The sequence below is a fragment of the Bos taurus genome, chromosome X, assembly GCF_002263795.3.
Source record: "Bos taurus isolate L1 Dominette 01449 registration number 42190680 breed Hereford chromosome X, ARS-UCD2.0, whole genome shotgun sequence".
NCBI classification, from domain to species: Eukaryota; Metazoa; Chordata; class Mammalia; order Artiodactyla; family Bovidae; genus Bos; species Bos taurus.
Genome location: NC_037357.1, coordinates 59523470 through 59545403, shown reverse-complemented (window position 1 = coordinate 59545403; position 21934 = coordinate 59523470). Strand labels below are relative to the sequence as shown.

General features: G+C 41.3%; 1 protein-coding gene and 1 non-coding gene across 8 annotated transcripts in view; both read left to right on the top strand.

Annotated features, from left to right (window-relative positions):
• The window catches only part of DCX (doublecortin), a 407667-nt gene that overhangs the window by 326975 nt on the left and 58758 nt on the right, over window positions 1–21934 (top strand). The window lies entirely within an intron of this gene.
• Window positions 10600–10790, top strand: LOC112445263 (U2 spliceosomal RNA). Its single transcript, XR_003033629.1, has one exon. It is a non-coding gene; the product is annotated as a U2 spliceosomal RNA (small nuclear RNA).

Here is a 21934-nt window from a genome sequence, read left to right as displayed (position 1 = left end):
TGTGTGTTTACTTAAGAGCAACAGATCATTTTCCAGGTGCTGCACTGTAAATATAAATGAGTGGAGGAACCCTAAGATATGAAGTTAGCAATCAAGAGTAAGACTCACAAATCATTTAAACCATCAATCAACTTGAAGGGTAAGGAAATTCAAGAATGCTGCCTTCGTGCTGCGTAGGCTATTCACAGAAAGCTGCTTAAATCTCCTCTGGTCTATGCTTGAGTGGGTGGATAGTAGGAATCACATAATGACTGTAGAGGGGATTAGCCTAACCCTAACACTCTTTCCAGGCCTGCCCAATGGGCCTTGGTTTCTTTGCCTCCTTTGAGGTTCTCATTATGGCATAGGCTCTACTGTAATAACTTTAAGAGACAACTCCTTTGTGTCCATAGTGGTGATATATCCCACATAGGCATCTACTCTCAAATTTCAGTGTAATTTTATGGACTCTAAAATTAGGGATCAAAGTAGGAAAAGGGCAGATGCAAGGAGCCCATGGCTGTTACTCTAATGAGCCTGGGTTTGTTTAGGAGAGAATAAGGCAGGATGTATCCAATTCCAAATCTCTTTAAAGTGTCACAGTCAATTATAGATTGTCACCCTAAGAAAGTTACTAAGCCTCTTTGAACCTTAGTTTTATCATCTTTAAAATGGGTACAATAATACTCTAGGTAGTATTTATTGAGTAATTACAATATCCCAGACACTATTCCTACTTCGGAAGTCTCTTGTGATAATTAAACATAGCTGTCACAGAGTCCATAGTGCATAGTAGGCACTCAAAACTGGCCTCTATTAATATTATTATTGATTTTTAAAATTTGTTTTACTTCTGAGGGTCCTGGATTCAACTGGGCTATGCATGGTAGTTTGGACTCTCTTTTCAGCCAGGAGTTGATGCTGCCTAATGTAAGCTCTTAGCAAGTCTGAGATATTTGTCCCAGAAACCATAATTTTTCCAAAAAACAAGAGTAAATACAACTAGTTTTTCCTATTTCTTGGCTCAGCACACACCACTGTTGTGTACTAATAACCCTGAGAGAGGACTAGAGCACTCCCTAAGATATGTGACTCCTTGGATTGAAGGTCAGAGTATCCACACAGGCAAAATCTCCTAAAGGACTGATCAGTTTTGTTCGTCAAAATTCACACAAATATTTTTTTCCTCTTCTGTGGAATCAGGAGGGCTTTCCACATGGTTCAGTGGTAAAGAATCCACCTACCAATGCAGGAGACACAAGAGACATGGGTTCGATCCCTAGGTCAGGGAGATCCCCTCGAGAAGGAAATGGCAACCCACTCCAGTGTTCTTGCCTGGGAAATCTCATGGACAGAGGAGACTAGCAGGCTGCAGTCTTTGGGGTCACGAAGAGTCAGACATGACTGAGTGACTGAGCATGCAGCACATGGAATTAGGAACCAGGGAAGGTATTTCTGGTGTCTTGAACTTGGTCCTTGTGTTCCTACAGCACTATACTTAAACGGAATGCTCAGCCGCTTTGGGACTAGAAGGATAATAGGATACTGGCTAGAAAGGCCAGCCTTGGTGTGTTTTGGCCACAAGTTCAATAACTTGTATCAAATACACAGTAATGATTCTCTGGGGACATTAACTCCATGGGTGTTGCAATAATGGAACACTGACCTTCCTAACAGAGAACCTCACTTCATTGCATTGTTATCAGATTTCCTCTATTGGAAAGAACCTCTTAATTGCTGACTTCATCATAACCCCAGGCACTTGTTTAACTAAATTGCCAGCTATTTCCCTTCCATGGTGGAAGGGTCCCTCATACCGGTCACATGATTAAAAGAAGCCTGGCAATCTGAGATTCCAAAGGAGCACCAAGCCTGAAGTTTTAGCACCCCTTCTTATCTTGTTCCCCCTCCCTTTGCTGCCTGCCTGCTGAACAGAGCTTCCAAAGCTTTGAAATAGATTTAATAGCCATTCATAGGATTTCTGATGGTGATAAAAGAAGTACTGTTCTGTTTTCAGCTGTCACTGTGCTTCCTCTTAAGGCTCGGCTACAGAGTTTACTACTAGATATCCATCTGCTCCTTGCCCAGAGCATGCCACTCTCTTCCCTTTGCCAACCAACCAGTATCATCCAGCCTGTTAGAAAGGAGTGGCCCAATAAGGAAGACTGAGGAGTAAGATGGCTCTGTGTGATGCTGCCTTACTTTGGAAGAAAATGGGCTCTGGTTGCACATAAAAAGCCACCTTGAATAGGGTGTAGATAATTGTCCAATTTAATGGGATTCTCATTAGGAGGAAGAGTAGCATAGTGTAGCTTGAGTGAGCTCTGCCTATTCTCTGGTACCGTGGAGATGTTAATCATGCAGCTCCTGGCAAGTCTGTCAGAGCTGAAGTGGATGATGTCACTGATATTCCAGCAAGCTCTTTGTCTGAGCGACTGCAGCACTCAGACAGCTGCAGAACAGAGTGCCAGGGAGCTGAATGTGTTAATAGGAAAAAAGCGCTTCCCCTAGTTCTTTCTTCCAGAGGGATGTTTTCACAAGGACCTTTGTGTGTTGTTCAGTACAGTGGCTGGTCTTATTGCTGATGATTCTCAGAGTCACCAAGGAAAGGACATTATTAGGAACACAATAGATATAGATGATCATGCCAAGGTGTGGACCAGCAACGCTGGGCTGCTGAGCGAGCTTGGGTCAAAGGTTTCATTCCTTCATTTGGACTCTGTAACTGAACACAATATAAATAACTGGTAAATCTATATGATACGATGTGCAATACAATATACAGCACTTTTGAGCTCTTACTATGTGTGTCAGGAATAGAGGCAGAAGTGTACTAGTTAACAGTGTGGGAGTCTGATTCTTGAAATCAAAGCACTTTGGGATTATATTCTGGCTCTTCCAAGTAGTAGCTGTGTGATTCTGGGCAGGGTACTTCCCCATTATAAGCCTCTTTTCCTATCTGTCATGGGGATCCTAACAGTAGGGAGGATTAGATGAGATAATCCATGCAATTAGCTCAGTGCCTAGCCAATTGTAAGCATGTTAACTTAATTAACATTACCTTTATTGCTAATTTATTTATGTTATCTCACTTAGGTCTTCCAATCAACCTGGTGTGATAGCTACTATTATGATCCCTATTTTATAGGTGAGGAAACAGGGGTTCATACAGGTTAACTTGCCTAAAATCTCACAAATAGCAATTGGTTGAGCCGGACTTGCCCTCAAGCTAGCTGACTCCAGGGCTATTAGCTAATAAGCTCTACTGATGCAATTACAAAGGGCTGGGGAGCTGGAATTTGTGTCTTTCCTTAAGGGGGTCTCCACCTCAGCTACAAATTGAAATCATCTGGAAAAAATCAGAACAGAACACTGATGGCCCCTCAGGTGTGGGGGTGAGTGTTCACTGGGAAGATTCATTTTTTTTTTTAATCTTGATAAGAGTTTGTACTATACAGGTACATGCATTTGTCAAAACTCATCAAATGGTACATTTACAATCTGTACATTTCACTGAATGAAACAAATATTGAACTCTAATTATATGCTTACAGAAGTACTTAAGGGTGAAGTGTCTACAGCCTATTTTGAAACATATGCATGAATAAGATCGGTTGATAGAGGGACAGGTATATGTTAAAACAATATAGCAAATGCTGATTATACGATCTAGGAGACACAGACTTTTATGTGTTTGAATATGTTCATAATAAAATGTTGGGAAAATAAATTAGAATCACTTGGGGAGCTGTTTAAAATGCTGATGAATAGGATCCCCTCAGAATTTCAGAAGTAAGTTAGTCTGGAGTAGGGAGCGCAGGTGTAGGTTTTTAAAAAAACTCTCAAGGTGAATCTCAAGGGCCTTTAAAACAAACACAATGTGCTCTGGACTCTCAAAGCCAACTCACAATAAGTGTCCCAGCGTTCAAAACTGAAAGTGTCCTGATAACATCAGTCAGTGATAGCCCATCCCTCCTTCTCTCTTGTGTATCTCCACTCTGTACCCTCTACCCCTAACTTCAAACATTTCCTCTAAGTGAAAGCAGCACTGGGAAGAACTGTAGTGAAGAGCATCAGGTAAATTATAGGTAGAAGCCACCTTCCTCTCCCATGCACTCCCATCCACTAGATCGTTGCCCCAGGTTCTGCCCTGATCCAAAGAGCTGACTCATTGTAAAAGATCTTGATGCTGGGAAAGACTGAGAGCAGGAGGAGAAGGGGACGACAGAGGATGGTTGGATGGCATCATCGACTCGATGGACATGAGTTTGAGAAGCTCCGAGAGTTGGGGATGGACAAAGGAGCCTGGCAAGCTACAGTACATGGGGTCACAAAGAGTCAGACATAACTGAGCAAATGAACAGCAACAACAAGGCCTCTACTTTGCAGCTGCTGGAGAGGCAGACACTCAACTTCTGGCTAAGTGGTAGACCAGACACTTAGAGCTGAACACAGGTTGTGGGATCATAGAAAAGTGAGCCCAAAGTTGCTTGGATTTTAGCTCTTGTCTTGCCGCCTCTTGTTTTTAAGGAGCTGGTGGGGGATTGTGTTATCAACAAGCATCATTTAGGTCTCTTCTAGAGGAGCAGAAACCCCAGGATTCCAGAGTTTCAGCCTATGGGCTTTCCTAAGTGCACTGAGCATGTATTTGCTGCCAACCCTACATAGAATTTTTTTCTCTATCTCTCTCTCTCTCTGTGTCTCACCTCCCCTTTCTTTCCCTTTCTATCACCTCCCCCTCTCTGCCTTCCCCCTGTTCAAGTTTCATGGATCTATAATGGCTTTTATGTGGGAAGGAACTCATGTTGTAAATGACCCATACGTTAAAGTCACATAAAAATATTTCCTTCTGCAATCAATGTGCCAGGGGTCGCAGGCTGTTGATTCAGCTGAGAAGCAGTGAACCAGGTCATTTTATCATTGATGTAACTGAGAGATGGGATTATTATCTCCCCTGAATATGAAAGGCAGTTCTGCCAGGAGAAGCAAAGACTCTTTAATTAGACTGACATATGGCCAAAGAAGCATTGTGTGAAATTTGTGTCAGACTATAGTGGAATCATTTGGGGAACCAGTGTAGTCACCAGTAGTTTGGAGGGAAATGAAATTAGCCGTATGCTAGATCAAGTCAAAACGGCTACTCTTGGAGTCTCCAAAATATAGGTAGGTGTAATGTTCTAATAGCTAAACCTACTACTTTGGCCTGGCCAGAAACAAAGTTGAGTAGAGAAACAAATTTGCTTGTAATGGCTTCTCTCTACTTCTAAGCACTATACATCCTGTTAACATTCCTGGCAACCCAAATTTGTCCAATGCCTTGGACCTGCCCTACTCCACAACTGTACTCAGGGCCAGGGTTTTCTAAAAGTTGGTAGACATTCCACCCATGATGCATGATATATTTATGGGTTTCCTAGATAAGCATTTCAAATTCTAATCGTTATATTTGGCTTTAGTTGTACTAGAAAAAATGGCACATCTGTCCTATTATTTCATCACTATTACTATTTAGGTTAATTTCTATGAGCAAAAAATAGTTTTTTAAAAAGTGTATGTGGAGATGGAAAAAATTCTGAAGGTTATACTTGAATGACTGAAAATTAATAAAGCATGCTATAGACCAGTGGTTTTCAATCTGAGGTGATCTATTCCCCCCTCCCCACCCAACAATGGGATATTTGGCAATGCCTGGAGATAGTTTTGTTTGTCACAACATGGTGGGAGGGGTGCTACTGGCATCCAGTAGGTATAGGGATACTAATAAACACTCTAATGCATAGGACAGTTCCCCCACCCCCTGCAAGAAAGAATTACCTGGTCTCAAATGTTAGTAGTGCTAAGGCTGAAAAACTCTGCTGTAGACCCGTGCTTCTCAGAAGTGCCTATGAGTCAAATAGGAATATTGTGAAAGTGCAGCTTCTGATTCAGGCAGTCTGAGGTGAGGTCTGAGATTCTGCACTTCTGAAAAACCTTTAGGTGATGCTATTATTGCTGTTCCATGGACCACATATTGAGTATCAAGGACCTGTAACTTCCCTCTTTCTCCCTCCACCAAATGCCATTGAGCTAGAGTTCCATACCCTCAAGGCTCTGCTCAGGGAGGGTTTGGTTATTCTGAGAAATGACTAAGGAGTAATGGCTGAAAATAGATTAACGTGATTTCTTGCCATTTAGCAGGGCCATCAAAGTCTTAAACCAAAGATTAATTTGGTTGATATGTTCAGGAACTAAGCATAGCCAAAAAGAGAGATACATTTTGCTCTGGGGTACCTTTTGGAGAATAGACAGAATTTTCCATAAAAGGCAGGCACACCTAGGCTGGATTTGTAAAAATGGTTTGTTTTGTTCATTTTCATTTGCCTGGCACCCAGCACAGTATCAAGCTCAAAGTAGATGCCCAAAATATGTTTGTTGAACCAATTGACAAGTTATACATAGCTCTATAGATAGCTATTAGAACAACAAAGGAAAGTATCTACTGGGGCAGAACACTGCCATGAACCTCTTCAAGGTCAGAAAGGAATGCCCTTTGGTATCTTTTTATGTGAATGAGTATCATTAAACTGGATGCATCTTCCCAAAATATACTTCTTCCCCCTTGGATGGCAGCAGGATCATTTAAAATGTTTCTTGTTAGAAATCTTTGGAGCAGGGTGAGTGTGTATGTGGTGGGCATTTGGGGGGTACTTTACCTGTTCCATTTTCAGAAAGGAAGCTTCGTGGTAAAGGATTGAAGACTCCAGGACCTACAAGAAGAAACTGGGCCAAAGAGGGGGATCCTCCAGCTGTGCTGGCTTGAGCTATCAGGGCTCCTCTTCCCACTACCTTTGACTCTTGGAAATGTGTGCGATTTGACATGTGCCAGCCATAGGGCCACCACTGTGCCACATGCTTCCTTTCGTGGACCTGCCACACACCAGAAAGTACCCCTTTGGGAGTCATTCCCTTGGATAATACAAGTTTTCTAAAAGTTCTTGTTAAAATATATGGAACTAGTATACAGAAAGAATAGATTGGTTGCCTAGGGCTGGGGAAGTTGGAGGGATTTTGAGAGTGACTGCTAATAGGTACAAGGTTTCTTTTGTTTGGTTTTAAATATTTTTATCTATTTATTTATTTGGCTGCACTGGGTCTTATTTGTGGCATGCAGGATCTTCAGTCTTCTTTGTGGCATGCAAACTCTTAGTTGCAGCATGTAGGATCGAGTTCCCTGACTAGGGATTGAACCTGGGCTCCCTGCATTAGGAGTGTAGAGTCTTACCCACTGAACCACCAGGGAAATCCCTAAGGTTTCTTTTTGGAGTAATGGAAGTGTCCTAAAGTTGATTATGGTCATGGTTGCACGGCTTTGTGACTATGTTAAACCCACTGAATTGTGTACTTTAGATGGGTAGTTGTATAGCATGTGAATTATCTCTCAATAAAGCTGTTATAAAAATACATAAATATATGAATTAAATTAGGAGATACAGATTAAGAAATAACCAGGGGAACCTTAGTGGACTTCCCTGGTGGCTCAGATGGTAAAAGGGTCTGCCTACAATGTGGGAGACCCAGGTTTGATCCCTAGGTTGGGAAGATCCCCCTGGAGAAGGAAATGGCAACCCACTCCAGTACTCTTGCCTGGAAAATCCCATGGACGGATAGAGGAGCATGGAGTTGCAAAGAGTTGGACACAACCGAGCAACTTCACTTTCACTTTTCACTTTCAGGGGAACCTTGGAGAACCTCATGTAAGGGAGAAAGATGGTTTCCATCCACACATGGAAACAAGAGATACAGGGTAGTAATCAGGATTCTTCAATTTTAAATTCTCCATAAATTCATATCTACTCTCTTGAATCCAGTTGCCAGTAACCCCAACTGTTATCAACATGTTCCAACATTAGATTGATAGGAGCTAGGAAATATTCAAATGTAGTGAACAAAAAGAGTCAGGTCCCCTAAGATAAAATAATCATGGCATAATTAATAAAGCATAGGGTTTGGCACTACCCTGTGGTTCTGGAAGGCCTTTAAATTCAATCAGGCCACTTGGACCATTGTTGTTTTCCACAGAGAGCTGCAGGACCTGAGGCCTGAGAAAAATGGATTTTTTTTTTCAATGAAATGGAGACTATGGTTTTGGAAGAGGCAATGTTAAAACCACACTTATTTCATATAGCCTGGTGGCTAAATGTTCCAAAACCACAGAGGGAGAACCCCTGTCTCTCCACATGCGGCTTTCCATGAACCCACTGTAATTTTAATAGTTTGCCACGTCACAGATGAAACATAAATGGCAGGGTCACTTCAGTAAATGACTTCAATAAATGTGTTTGAGAAAACAGAAATGACAGGGCGTGGGACCTAGATCCCCTATTCCTACGGCTGAGCTCATGCGAGTTGAACATGCAAGTATCAATAGTATGATTTTGAATGTAATAATGAGCTCTCTCATCCTCCAACTTATGTCTTGGAAATGCCTTGGAAGGAAAAATAATGCATTTAGCTATTTAGCAAGATTATGTTTACATCTTGCTATAAATAAAGGGTCTTAGGAGTAGGACAGGATGGCTTGTTCAACTCAGGAAAAGAATGGCTGTCCTAGGAAAAGAATGACAACTAGGAGTTTGGGGGCTAACAAAACAAATTGGTCTTTTTCTCAGTTTTGCTCTAAGCTTCCCCTGATTACTGTGACCAGTAATTCTTGGACTTGGAAATATAAATTGAGAAGGGGCTATTACTGGGACCCAGTATTGTGAACCTGCTGCCAGCAGCCACTGAGTAATCTACTACACAGCACATTGTTATTTGTGACTCCCTTAGGCCCCATTAGTGCAAGAGAAACCTAGGACAAAGGAAAGACTACAAGAAGACAAAGGAAATAGGCATTCAGTAGAGTTATTAAATATGTATTTCACAGCAAGGAATTATCTCTATTGGACTCCAACTGGAGGCAGTCCAGCATTTGGCCTGCGACTGACCCTGGGTACAATAAAACCCCAAATTTCAAGAAAGCATTGTGGAAACTCCCCTGATTGAACTCATCTCGCTCTGTAGAAGACAGTGGGTTATTTACAAGGCATATCCTGCCACGTTCTCTTTCCTGCTACGAGGATATTTTATCATCTTTCCAGATTTCACACCAGGGTCAGTCTCATTTGGCTCTGTTTTCTTTGTGTCTGCAGATCTCAAATTGTCAGGCAACATCTTGTCAGGAAAAGGCCAGATGGGCAGACAGGGAAGTGATCCAGCCCCTGAGGAAATAAAGTGCTCAACCTGTCTGCACTCCCTTGGGGCACCGGAGTGAGGGGCCAGACAGACAGGGACACAAGAGGAGGTTCCTCCAACTTCACTCAGAGCTGCAGAAACCTGGGCCACACGAGCACTTTTGGAGTGTAGGGAGCAGGAAATTCCAATTTCCATGTTGTGAGCTAACAGGATGAAATCTGATACCACCCTCCCTATGCTCTGGAAATGAACTCAGTCCTCTCTTTGAATTGGGGTCTTGGAGCCACAGAACCTCATAATGCAATTTTCACTCCCCAGGCCCTTGTAAGAGGCAAAGTGAAATACTGGTGATACGTGATCTAATTAAGGGCTCAAACTGAAGGGAGCTCTCACTAGTTTTACATTTTGATTCCTGAGAGATGTTTTTCTCTGGCAATCACGTGGCAAACAGATTTTAGACAAAAGCAATTCAGAGTCATTTTGGCACCCTCAACACCTAGCAATGTTTGATACGTGGTGCTTAGTAAATGTGTCTTTATAGAGTAAGCCTGACTTCTGGCATTAACCTCTCCTTATCGATTTGGAATATAAGCACAGATGCCATCCCTTCCATGGTCTCTGAATTGATTATGCCCTGGGGGCCTGGAAAATATCTAAGTAAAACAGACAGGAAGAGTTAAGCATTGTTAGCCAGGGAACCATGCTTCTGATTGTTCTGAGAGCTGATTCTGGGGTAAAATCTAGTTGGCTTCCTCTTCTCAGCCTTGGCCCTTAGCCCAGTGGTTTTGACCCACAGCTGTGTCTCTGGACTGATTACTTTCTACAGTCTTATTGGGTTTCCTGATTGCTATCCCTGTTCCCTGTCCCATGAGCTGAACATTAGTCCACAGATGTCAGGGAAAGAGACTTGGCTTTTACTGTCTAATTGCTTTAGTGGTGATAAGTCAGAGTACAGTTCTGGGTTAAGGAGTCCCAAATCAACTTACCTAGAAAAGGAGCAGTCAGAGAGCAAGGTCAAGTTCTTTTAAAGGCCAGGGTTGGAATCCACAGGCCAGGGAGCTGAGAACAGAATAGAGACAACTCACTGGATTTAAGTTTGGAAACGTAGGATAGGTTATGAAGATTCATTTCATGACATTATGCTAATGATGTATTCAATCAATGGTTCTCAACCTAGGGCCGATTTTGCTAGGGGCCATTTAATAATGTCTAGACATATTTTTGATTGTCACAACTGTGGGAGTGCTGCTATCATTTAGTGGATAGTGGTTAAGGATGCTGCTAGACACCCTACAATGTACAAGACAGCCCCGCACAGCAGAAAATTATCCAACTCAGATGTCTGTATTAGAGGCACAAGATACAGGTTATAGATCACAACTATATGAAATATTAAAAAGATACTGGATCACTTCTCAGTCTTTTGAATAAGATCAAGTGTAGTATCTGCTCTTATGAGTTTAATACCTGATACGTCCTCTATCTGAGGACAGTATATTAAATGGATTTTTGGAGCAGGGACTTGGAATAGGAGCTTGCGCCATCCACTCCAAGCATCGGCCTGGTATTTCAGTACTTCCAAGAATGGTGCATCCTCTCCAGGGACAAAACTGCCAGTCCGAATGAAAGTGCCGTTCTAAACTCACAGGCAACTGGATTTTTGAAGCCCTGGCACTCAAGTCTGAACTATCAGGGTCAGTCTCATCAGGCTCTATTCTCATTTCTCATGCCTCACACCCATCTCTTCTCTGTTGTCCAAGCTCCTCCCATATCTCCTGAAAAAAAAAAAAAAAAAAAGATACTGGAAGAATACACATCATAGTTATCATAGGGGAATGTTTAGGTGGCAGGATAAGGCATATTTTTTTCTTTTCTCTGGTCTGTAAATTCTCTAACATAACTATATTGCTTTTAAATTTTAAATTGATTTTCAATTACATAAATAATATCTGGACACATCGTGCTTGTAAAATATTACGGTTTTACAGATAAAACTGTGAAGATGTCTTTGACCAATCTGGTTTCTTCCACCTCAGACCCATTCCCAGAGATAACCAATTTTGTGGCTACAACTTTTCAGAGCTTTATCTATACTTTTATACATATATTGTGTGTAACTATGGAAATACATCTACTGTGTCATTGGTTTTTACAGATTCATAGTATTCTATAGTTTATCTATTTCCCTACTAAATAACATTTAGTTTGCTTCCAGTCTGGGGTTATTATGACAAATGCTGCATTGTACATGTCTCCTTGAACATGCTTGCCAGGGTTTCCAAAAGGGTATAAAAATTGCTGGGTTATGGAAAAAACACACATTTAAAATTTTATCAGTTACAACCAATTGCCTTCCAGAGAGCTGACAAATTTAATTTCCTGAAAACCTCACTAACACTTGATATTTTTGGGGTTTAAACCTGAATGAAACTTTTGGCCAACCCAACAGTTTGTTTTTCATGTTTGCCAATCAGATAGTTGAGAAATAGTGTAATTCTTTTGTTTTAGTTTTAATTTGCATTTCTCTTGTTACTGCTGAGATGGAGCATCTTCCTCAAGTATTTGCTGAATCTATCATATATTCTCCTCAGTGATGTTCACATCCCTTGCTCACTTTTATAAGACCTTTCCAATAGTTTTTTTTTAAAAAACAGAAGAGAGCAGGATCAGGTTGCACAAAAACACAGAAATCAGTCTACCAAGTGTCTTGTCTGTCCTTCCTCCCTAACACAGATCCTGAATCCCACCCAGACCAAAATGACCCCTTTTTGCCATTACTGAGAATTCAAGAGCATAGCTATATTAGGAAACAAATTAGCAAAGCCCATTCTCACCACAGTTCTGTGTTTCCCTGGACTGTGAGCCTTTGCTATGCCAGCATCTTGATACTGAATAGCCAGCAGGTACTGCCAGTCAGATTCGCTCCAGTCAAATACAAATCTGATATGTGACGAAGCATAAAGGAGCATGAAAGGCAGCGTGTGAACTGAATGTTATCTGCTGCCCGTGCAAATGGCAATTAGGACCATTAAATTTCAGTTAATCTTCATTAAGAACATCTGTTGTCTAGCCCACATGAGAAAACCAAAGATGGGGTTGGGTGATTGTGCCCACTCCCAATAAGTAGTTGTATCAACGAGTTTCCTGCCCACTCTCAGGCATAAACTGAAAGAGATGTGGCAAGGAAAAGTAGGAAAAGTATAACATCCGATACATACTAAGGAATAAAACTAGATGTACAGCATCTTCAAGACTCAAGTATTATTTGAAACCAGAGTGCTTGTAAGCTATGGCCCTTGTGGCGAAGAAGATGAATGATTAGTCCTAGTGAATTTCAAGATCACCAAATGGGGGTTCCAGAGTCTCAGGCAAAACTGGCTCTTGAGTGGTCCTCTCTGCTTTTTTGGTTGCTCTATCCCATACACCCTCCTACTCTGTCCACTGGGGTCCTGATCTTTGCCAGGGGACTGTGAATACAAACCAATTCAAATCACCACTACCAACATGTTGCTTGACTAACATCCTCCTGTCTCACATGTACATGGCATCTGCTGCCTTATCAGCCTCCCAGTTGGCTTGTATCTGTGATGGAGCAGATGTTCTCACCAGTTCCAAAGAGGTATTAGGGGAAGGGGAAGGACTTCTGCACCTTTGTCTGAGTTTAGGCCGGTTAAGTTCTTCCTTACCATCAACTACTATGGTGATGGTCTTCTTTTCTAAGTCAGTGGCAGGGGATGGGGGAGTCAGATAAGAAGATAGATAGGTAGACAAGTAGTGTAAATTATGTTCCTTTGTATAAGCGTCATGTAGCTCACCTTGGTAGCCTTACCACAGTTGTAATTTTCCATTTGTTTGGGTAGCCATTTGATCAATATGTTTGCCCTACCAGCATGTAAGTAACGTGAGTGCCCAAACCATGTCTGTTTTTGTTCATCAGTGTACCCCTGGCACTTGGCATGGCATCTACCATATAGGTGCTAAATATAATTTTTTGACCTAAAAAGCCAAAAAGTTGTGATTCTGATGTTTTTAAAATGAAGAAAAGCCAGGTATTCAGGCAGGAGTATATGAAGAGGCAGGGGCTTCCCTGGTGGCCCAGACAGGAAAGAATCCGCCTGCAATGTGGGAGACCCAGGTTTGATCCCTGAGTCAGGAAGACCCCCCCGGAGAAGGAAATAGCTACCCAGTCCAGTATTCTTGCCTGGGAAATCCCATCGACAAAGGAGCCTGGTGGGCTACAATCCATGGGGTTGCAAAAAGTCAGACATGACTGAGGGACTAAGCATGCACACACACGTGGGAAGAGGCATTTTTCAAAGGTACGGCATCTTACCATCTCTCTACTCTCATCCCAGGGAGACATCTCACCCTGTGAGTCTGCCTTTGTATAAGGCTGTCCCTTGCCACAGTCTGGAGAAGGAAATGGCAACCCACTCCAGTACTCTTGCCTGGAAAATCCCATGGATGGAGGAACCTAGTAGGCTACAGTCCATGGGGTTGCAAAGAGTTGGACACGACTGAGCAACTTCACTTCACTCACTTCATACTTTATCACTGGAAAAGGAAACGGCAACCCACTCCAATATTCTTGCCTGGAGAATCCTGTGGACAGAGGAGCCTGGCGGGCCGTGGTCCATGGGGTCTCAGAGAATCAGACACGACTGATGTGACTAAGCACGCACGCACTTGCCACAGTCATCCCCTAACTTGTCAATAGTGCTTTCATCTAGGAATGTTGTGAGTGATCGAGAATGAAGCCTACCTTTGATAGTTTTCTATTTTCCTGTGATCTCAACACCACTGTTTTCTCCACAACAAATGCTCATTAGCAGGCACAAGCCTATCTTGCTCCTTGGGGCCTAAGGGTAAAATTGTGCCTTCAAGTTGTATAGCTGAGATGGCCAGTGGAGGTAGGGACTGAATACCCCAGGGAACTATATTTACATTAAAATTGAAACAAGGACATACCAGTACATTTATTGTATCACAATTGCTCCTAAAGTCTGCCAAAATATCACTCAGTGTCTCTCAAAGAGAATTGACATAGAAAGAGAAAAGGATGAAAGGTAATGCAGATGCTAGAAATGGAACAAAGATGGCATTTTGAACAAACTTTGACTCAAACTTTGATTCTAGAGAATTCTTATAAGGTAATGATGCTTTCTCCACCTCTTCTCAACCATTCCATTTTACCTCTTCAAACCCTGTTCTTTTCCCACAATCCTTTTCTTGACCTCTTATCTATTACTGTGAATTCTTGCAAGGCCTTTCTTATGTTTCTGTCCCATTGACAGAAAAAAGAGGATTCTACCTGAATCCCTAGCCTTTCCCATATGACCCAGGTTCCTGATACAGAAATAAAGAGCAAGCTGAAATCATGAGTGTTTTTACCACAGCAGCTCCATGGTTGCTACTAACTGGAATACCTCTTTTTCATAAAACCCAGAGATTTCCAGGGAGACCATTGCTAATCCCTTAAACTCAAGACATAGATAAAGCAGTTGGCTTGGTTATCACTAATTTCATTTTCATGCTTATGTTTGCCGTCATTCACTGAGGGACAAAAACAAGTCAGCTATGATAAGGGTAAACCCTGGATTAGCATTGTGTATTGTAGCTGTAAATTTTGCTGTAAATGAAAGGTACAAATGATTTGAAATCAGTTATAGAGGAAACAAGAAGCTACAAATGAACCTTTGATGGAAAATAACTTGTTTATTTCCTTAGCTGGGTATTTGGGATTGGTTTATGTTTCACATTTTATAAGGAGATAGTTCCCAATGGACCTGAAGATTGGGTTTATAATAACAGTTTAAGAGCTTAGCTGAAATTAACAAAACCAAACTTCAAAAGGTGTAGAAACGAAAGCAAGAGTTTGAAGTCTAGCTATTTTAAAGATACTGACAATTTCCCCTCTTAGAAGCATGAAACGTTTTCGGGTCAAAGACTTTACTCATCACCTAGTTTCATTTACCATGCAAAATAAAACCTCTTCTTATTGTAAGTTATCTTTTAAACTTTGAACATCTCCCAAGCAAGAAACTCATTGCTTTTTATTGTCTAAAAAAACCACACATAATATGTTAGTCCATTATCATTTTTTCAGCATCAATTCTTCAGCACTCAGCTTTCTTCACAGTCCAACTCTCACATCCATACATGACCACTGGAAAAACCATAGCCTTGACTAGACGGACCTTTGTTGGCAAAGTTATACCTCTGCTTTTGAATATGCTATCCAGGTTGGTCATAACTTTCCTTCCAAGGAGTAAGCGTCTTTTAATTTCATGGCTGCAATCACCATCTGCAGTGATTTTGGAGCCCCCAAAAATAAAGCCTGACACTGTTTCCACTGTTTCCCCATCTATTTCCCATGAAGTGATGGGACCACATGCCATGATCTTTGTTTTCTGAATGTTGAGCTTTAAGCCAACTTTTTCACTCTCCTCTTTCACTTTCATCAAGAGGCTTTTGAGTTCCTCTTCACTTTCTGCCATAAGGGTGGTGTCATCTGCATATCTGAGGTTATTGATATTTCTCCCGGCAATCTTGATTCCAGCTTGTGCTTCTTCCAGTCCAGCATTTCTCATGGTGTACTTAAGATTAACTAAAATCCTAGGGCCACTGTTAATATCCATTTTGTTTCATCTTATACTGTTGAATTTGGAGATTTAAACGTGGAATTTTATTAAATGTCTTAAATATACTCTCTCCTAGAACTCAAAGGAGTGTTAGAAATCCTTTGTTTTGGCCCATCAGTCCTGCCTTTAAACTTTTTTCTAAATCTTGATTCTGTCATCCAACATCAATCTCTTTTGGCAAGGCCCTTGAAATAAGATTATAACTTGTACTGATATTCAACCCCCAGTTCTTCAATTTACCAACAAATACATAACCAAGCCCTAACTTCAAAAACTGCAAACTCACATTTTATTTTTGTGGCATTTCTCCTCCCTTACCTGGAGAATTCCTATTCACCTATTGAGACCCGTTTCAATTGCTACCTCCTCTGTGAAGTGCTGGGGCTTCCCTGGTGGCTCAGCACTAAAGAATCTGCCTGCAATGCAGGAGACACAGGAGATGTGGGTTCGATCCCTGGGTGGGGAAGATTCCCTGGAGGAGGAAATAGCAATCTACTTACAGTATTCTTGCTGGGAAAATCCCATGGACAGAGGAGCCTCACGGGCTACAGTCCATGGGGTCAGAAAGAGTTGACATGACTGAAGGACTGAGCACTGTGAAATGTTACTCTGTCTGAATTCATCCTTTAAGCAATGTTGACAGGCCCCATTTCTATACATACATGTATTGTATTGAATAACATACTGCCTCTGCTATTTTATGAATTCCTTCAGGTCTTATATATTCTTTGCATCTCCAGGACCTGAGCCCGGGTCAGCAGGTGGACTGTGGTGACTGTCTACTGAGGAAGACTGTGAGGTTGGGTAGGAACTCAGTACAAGAGTGTTGTGAGGCATGAGCCATGAGCTCAGGAGGCAATGTTTTGCCAACCCTGGCCCAGGACATAGTCAGTACTCAAGTATGTTTTTAAATGTATTTTTGCATCCACACCCTGAGATATCTACTTATCAAAAGAAAAGTAAACTCGGCATAGCTTGTGTCGACCCTTGTTTGTGTCTACTATCATAATTTCTCTTGAGTATTCACAAACAATATTCTAATAACCCTTTTAAGATATTTTTTTCTGGGTACCAACATCAAGTTAATTATTGGTTTGTATTTTCTGAGATATACTTCTTGCCCTTTTAAAAAGTAGGACAACATTTTCTCGTCTTTAGTCTTCTGGCGCCTCTTCCATTTTCCAAGAACTTTCCAGGTGGTGGTGACTCATTTGGAGAAAATGGCCCTTTTCATTCGGACCTTTCAACAGCATTGTTTGTAATGGTCAGGGGCCATGACTAGGAGAGCTGTTTCTTGGAAAATGTCTATTTGAATTGGGCAAATCAGAGGCTGAAGTCAGGATGGCCAATAAATGTGTTATTGACAGAGGCCTGGCCTAGAAAGACAGCCAAGTCTAGGGAGGCAGTTTTCTCTGAACCTTGGCCCAGCAAGCATTTCAGATGGCTCTTCCTGTCTCTTTTCCCTTCCCCTTCTCTTGGCTCCATATTCTCCTCTTGCTCTAGTTTGTCTCCTCTGAGCTGAATTTGGATGGCTAAAGTGTAACCTCAGCACAAAAATGACCAGAAAAATGCACATCTGCCCTTGAGTTCCAGATGAGGACCTAGGTCAGTGACTGTTAGTGACAGAGAAAATAAACAAAATGGTTTCAAGAAATTGCAGATATTAGGTTAATAATAGATACACTTCAGCTGTATATATGTGAAAAAGAGAATATCAGCTATGTAGATACACACAAAAAGTACAGTAAAATGATGATTCATTAGAATACTAAAAGCAACAGATTTTTTCTGAACCTACCATGTGTCCAGTCCTGTGCTAGACACTGAGAGGAGACAAAGAAATGATCTTAAAGATGTTGCAGTGATTTTGTAAAATCTTCTACCTTAATAAGTCTTCCCTCATAGCTCAGTTGGTAAAGAATCTGTCTGCAATGCAAGAAACCTGGGTTTGATTCCTGGGTCAGAAAGACCCCATGGAGAAGGAAATGGCAACCCACTCCAGTATTCTTGCCTGGAGAATCTCATGGACAGAGGAGCCTAGTGGGAGCCTGGTCCATGGCATTGCAAGAGTCGGATACGACTTAGCGACTAAACCACCACCTTAATAAGAGAGTGGCAAATAGCCAAAATCTGGTGTTCAGGCTTTTTTTTTTAAGAAGCCTTTTCTTGAACAAAATAGGAACCAAAATATAAGCGAATTTTTAAAAAGGCTAACCTTCAATGACCGGAAAATGAAATTCATCTAAACTCTCTGTTCCAACTATGGATTAGTTAAATGACCCTTGATCTGTGTACACACAAAGAAAATGACATTGCTGAGACTGCAGCTTGTCTCCCCACCCAGCACTGTGGTTGCTTTGCAGAAGCTGCAGCAAGTCTGATTTTTATTTGGACTGGGAAATCTTATCATGCAGGTTCAGCCTAGCTCAGGTTCTTGTCCCTGTCAGTGTGAATCTTACCACTTATTTGGTCAGAGGTACAGTGAGAAGTGGGCCTTCAGCCCTCTAAGGGGCTGTGCCCTGTTGCCATAAACCATTGAAAGCCTGATTCCTGATCCCAGCAGCTCATGCAAGGGACAAATGTAAACAGGAGCTGCTTTGCTCTCAGTGGAAAGGTTTGAGTTGAGCTCCTTCCAGGCGATCACACGGGCTGCCATTTTATACAGTCTATTTCTGTCTTCCTGTACACATCCCTCAATTTGCATTCCTGCTTAAACTTGCCACTAGTCCTGCCTCTCTGTGTGGGAGGTGGAATGGATTTGAAGAAGGGAAAGAAAAGCCTTTTTGTGAGGAGGGGGAGAATACAGGACTTTCACCGGCTGTTCCTCCTGGGTATCTTGAGAGAAGCATTTTGTCTCCTGGCTTCCTTGAGGGTTGTCATAGAAGCACTCATTTAGCATGGGTATAAGCCTTACTTCTTTATGCATTTGACTTTTGGCTGAGTTTGAACCAATTTGGCTCATTAAAAAAAATGGTGATTTGTGTAATGAGAAGGTGAATGGCAAGAAGAAGGTGGAAACAACTTTAAAGATAGTTTACATGAAGAGAGTGTTTCAAGGGACCATCAAAAGCCCTCAAATATCTTTCAGCAGATTTTAAGGAGTATGAATTGTCTACTATTAGAGCTTTATTCCTTAGGGTTCAGTTATGGTCCTCTCTAGGCATTACCTCTGAGGCTGGGCGGGATGCACTATTAAGCTATGAACGCTCTAGCATGATTTAGCTTATCAGAAATTTGCAGGCAACTGATCCTTTCCCAGCAACCAGTTGGCGTTCCTTGCCAGTACATTTGACTTGGATGATATCCCCCATTCTTAAGGGAAACTAATTTAATTGTGTAAATTCGCAATCTTAACAGACTCAAAAAGCAATTGGTATGAGTCAAAACTTGGAATGGCTAAGCAGTTTAGATGCTTGTATAAACAAGGTCCAAAAGTCAATTTTTCAGGCCATTAAATGTAGGTCAGATGCAAGAAGAGAACTAAATTGTGACAGAAGGGACTCAACCCAAAAATGTCTACCAGCCTAGCAGCTCCTTGAGGATGGGAGCTGTGTCTGTTGCTTTCTGTATCCCTGACAGTTACCACGGTGGCTGCCTTCTCACAAGCACTCAGTGAGTGCTATTCAGGCAGTAAACACGGTCAGAACAAAGAACAATTTTTTGACGGAAGGGTTGATTCTGGAATGTATTGCCAAATAATTTTGGGGAGTCCTTTATTGCAGAGATTTTATGAAAGAAGGTAGGTACTACTATGCACAGAATGTGAAAGTAAAGTGCTCTATAAGGGCAGAGAAAGACAGTGGATTTTCCTTCTAGTTCTTGAGTGCTATGAAATAGGGTGAAGATAGTTCGTGTAGGGTGTCTCTTTTTGTCTATCTGTCTCTGTTTTTTGTTTCTTTGCCAAAACCTAATTTACTTTACCAGCTTTTCTTTTTTTAAACTTTCTTTTTATTAAACTACAGTTGATTTACCATGTTGTGTTAAATTTTGCCAACTTTTCTTGGCCCTACCTTATTTCCCCTTAGGTCACACAGCTTTTGCAAAATAATTATAATAATTTGCATTCATATAGCATTAGTGCTTTTCAAGGCATTTTCTTACACACTTTCTCTTTTTGTTCTGAATTTGAAAAAAACCCACTATGAAGCAGTCAAAGTAGTATTAGTTTCATTTTTCAGATGAGGAATCTGTGGTATAAAGTATATAAGTGACTTGCTCATGATCACATTGCAACGTGTGACTGAACCAGAACTAGAAGTCAATCCCTTGGTGCAATATCACCCCAAGTCTCAAAATTCAGGAATGGAGGTTTGTTAAGAAAACAGCAAATAGTGCTACTGTCTTCATGGTTATAAGCCTCATACTTTTTATATTGTTTCAAATTCCTTCTTTATACTCCTTTCTAGTCCTATGAGGATGACATTTGAGAAATTGTCAAATCAGACATTATAGCAACTGTAGGGTATCAATTTATCCTTAGCTTTTTTTCCTTCAGATGTGAAGTACACACTTAAATACATTTCAAACAACATTGGGTAGGACATCTTTCTGTCTCTGCTTAAGCCAGCTGACACAGAAGTCTTCTGAAATATATTGTCCCAGAGTACATCTTCTCTTTCTCTTACAGCTTTCTTTGACAGTTATGGCAAGAGGACCTCTTGCTGATATTTCATTGAGTCTTTTCCTTCCTGGAGTTGGCAACTTTCTCACACAGATTCAAGAGGCAGCAGGTCTAGTGAAATTACCAGTCCAAACCCTATTTGGTGTCCCAGAATGGAATGAGTAAAGGCAGTGTTGTACTGGAACCATGGATGAAGCTGGACCTCAGAGCCTGTGAAGGATGCCAGGACTAGAAGAGCCAAGAACTTTGCAAAAACCAGAGGTCTAGGCAGGCTGTGAGTCATTAACCAAAAAAACAGTTAGGAACTAGGAAATAAGCTTCTTACTGGGGTTAAAGCAAGGCCAAGTGTCAAAAACTCTAAACAGCAATGAACAATGGTAACAACAACAATACCACTCTAGGAAATGAGATAAATTCGGCTTTCGCCCAGAAGCCTGCTAAAACTGAACTGATTTTAGGGAGTGGCCAGCCTGAGATACATAGGTGGGAGTAAGGAAGCCATCTTTACAGGTGGGGAGTGGAGAGTGTGGTGGTCACAGCAAAGGTGCTTCCTTGACTGTCAAGAAATATTCTAGAGTATGGTTTCTCAACTCTGGTACTAGTGACATGTTTGGTGCAGGGATAGTTCTTCTGTTGTGTGGCGTTGTTCTGTGCATTGTACGATATTTAGCAGCATCTCTGACCTCTACCCACTAGATGTCAGTAGCATCCATCCAACCTGTCACAACCAAAAATGTCTCCAGATAATGTCCAATGTTCCTTGGGGAGTTAGGAGGAGATAAAATGGCCCTTGGTTGAGAACCACTGCTCTCGAAGCTATGGATTATGAAAGCTTTTTGGTCTGAAGCCTTCTAGGGTCCACAGACTTCTAAATTATCTTCAGAGCAGGAAATCTAAGGTAGCAGGTATAAGGATATGTTGGGAAGTTAATCCCAACAGATGTTCTTTCACATCCAGTGCCAGGCTCATCTCTCCCATTAGGCACTATTGCAGTTCCTAAGAATATTGAGCCCTCAGAATTTTCTTGAAATCCTACTTAATTGCAAACTGAAGGGTAGATTTCCTCATGGTTTTCATTCCTGGTTTACATGCAAATTGGGACAAATGTGAAAATATGTTTTGCAAATGAATTCTGAAAAACATGTTAAGTTCCTGTATTCATTTTACCTTGAACTTAATTTCTTCATTTCCATTTCTTTTTACTTTCATTCAACCATATCATTTACAGTGGAAGTATATAACTGATGAGGTGGAACACCCAGAGGCTAGGAATAAAGGAGAGAGGCTAGAGAACTTTGACTGGGGTCATTTGGTAAGAACTAGGTCTAAGAACCTCTGTTCTGGGAAATACTTGCAAAGAATATTGTACCTGCTTCTCTGTCTTCCAACTCAGCCTCTTTTCTTACCACCTTTTTTAAAAAAAAATAAAAGTGTAAGGAAGAAGTCTATGCACTCTTTTTCCTCATTTTTGCTCATGTGG